This window comes from Colobus angolensis, unplaced genomic scaffold (genome assembly GCF_000951035.1).
Source record: "Colobus angolensis palliatus isolate OR3802 unplaced genomic scaffold, Cang.pa_1.0 Scaffold402, whole genome shotgun sequence".
Classification (NCBI taxonomy): Eukaryota; Metazoa; Chordata; class Mammalia; order Primates; family Cercopithecidae; genus Colobus; species Colobus angolensis.
Window position 1 is genome coordinate 219,752 of NW_012117400.1, and position 2,301 is coordinate 222,052.

The following is a 2,301-nucleotide window of genomic DNA, read 5'->3' on the forward strand; positions in this document are numbered from 1 at the left end:
GGGCGACGCCGCCCCCCGAGATGAGCTCACCGCCTGCGAGGGCCGCCAGGCCCTGGGGGAGGGAGGACTTCGGCGGGGGGGAGTCGCCTCCAGCGCCCACAGGGTCTGCAGGGCTCATGTGTAGGCCCAATCACAAGGACGTTGCGTGTCTGAGTCTGGGGTAGCCAAGCTTACCCCAGGTGGAAAGGCCCAGGCCCAAGGCCACCTTCTCCAAGGAGCCACCCACAGTCACGGCCCCCGGTGTCTGTCCCAAGTCGGGATTGTGTTTTCTGGGGTGGGGGCAACAGGTCGTTGCAGATGTTTGCTGGGTGCCTACCTCAGGCAGGGCCCCAGGACAGGACTGCAGGGCTCTGAGCCCTGGGATGAGCCTGACTGCCACCGATCGGGCGCTGCCAGGTCTGGCCTGCGGTGGGCAGCAGAAACAGGACCGCTCAGGTGGATACTCAGGGGCAGTCCCAGAGCCTGGGAGTGTGCAGTGGAGTGCAGCCAAAAGAGCCAAGTGTCTGTGAACATGGTGGTCACAGCCACGCCCTGGCACTGCCAGGTTCTCTCTTCCTCTTCTATGTGCCCATTTCCTGGTAGCTTCAGATTCAGCTCAAATGTCACTTCCTTGGGGAAAGCTGCATAAAGCAGTGCCGTTGTAACATCTTGCCCACAACCCCCAATAAGAATTACAGTTGACACTGTGAGCCAGCACACACACACAGACACACAGACCTGAAACAAAGAGTAGGCTGCTATTTTGTATTCTATTTCAAAGAGGGAAGGGTGGAAGGGAGGGAGGGAGGGAAGAAGGGAGTCTGCTCGCACCCGCTAATTTAGTTCTGCAACCCCCAGTTTAACACTGTGGCAAGGCACTGGTTGCCCTCTAGGTCTTGCTGCCTCTGCTGGCAATGACATTTCATCCCCGATGCCCCGCGGAAACCTCCCAACAGGCCCAGAGGCTCATCTCCAGCTGATCCATCCAGTGTGCGTGCCCTGCTGGGGAAGCCACTTGCTAGATGAGAAACCTGAGCTCAGGCCCTCGAGGTAGCTGTGCTGCAAATCACAGCCAAGGCTATCCTGAGGAGGGAATCCCGCCCACCCACAGGCACGGGAACAGGTGGAGGGAGCATGAAAGAGGTAGTGGCTGCTTGGCTGCGTCTCAAGATCCCCGCTGTATTTGAACCCTCTCTTTCCACTCCTGCACCGCTCCCCAACACACACACACACACCCTCTAAACACAAGCAGTTCTTTGAGTCTACTTTTTCCAGGTTGCAGTGGGAACAAAGGTTTCTATAGCACCAGTCATTCCTTGCGAAGATCATGACATCTCCCTACGTTGAAGATAGCAGAGAACTGGAATTGGCTCCATTCCTGCTGCAAAGGCTGAATCTCCAACCAGCTACACCAACAGTAACAAGCTCACCACCATCAAGGACCGCCAGGCCCTGGGGGAGGGGGAACTTCAGGGAGAGTCGCCCCCAGCCCCCACAGGGTCTGCAGGGCTTATGTGTAGGCCCAATCACAAAGATGCTGCGTGTCTGAGTCTGGGGGAGCCAAGTGCACCCCAGGTGGAAAGGCCCAAGCCCAAGGCCACCTTCTCCAAGGAGCCACCCACAGTCACGGCCCCCGGTGTCTGTCCCAAGTCGGGATTGTGTTTCCTGGGGTGGGGGCAACAGGTCGTGGCAGGCATTTGCTGGGTGCCTACCTCAGGCAGGGCCCCAGGACGGGACTGCAGGACTCCGAGCCCTGGGATGAGCCTGACTGCCATGGATTGGGCACTGCCAGGTCTGGCCTGGGGTGGGCAGCAGAAACAGGACCGCTCAGGGGGACATGAAAGTTAAGTTTGTTTAGTATTAAGAAGATTCTGATCTTAAAGAAAACATTGGCCGGGCATGGTGGCTCACGCCTATAATCCTAGCACTGTGGGAAGCTGAGGCAGGCGGATCACTTGAGCCCAGGAGTTTGAGACCAACCCAGGCAACACAGCAAGACACTATCTCTACCAAAAATATAAAAATTAGCTGGGCGTGGTGACATGCACCGGTAGTCTCAGCTGCTCAGGAGGGTGAGATGGGAGGATCGTTTAAGCCTGGGAGTTTGGGGCTGCAGTGAGCTATAATTTCACCACTGCACTCCAGCCTGGGTCACACAGTGAAACCCTGTCATTAAACATAAAAAAAAAATATGCACTGTAGCTCATGCCTGTAATCCCAGCACTTTGGGAGGCCAAAGTGGGTGAGGTCAGGAGTTCAAGACCAGCCTTGCCAAGATGGTGAAACCCCGTCTCTACTAAAAATATAAAAACTAGCCGGGCA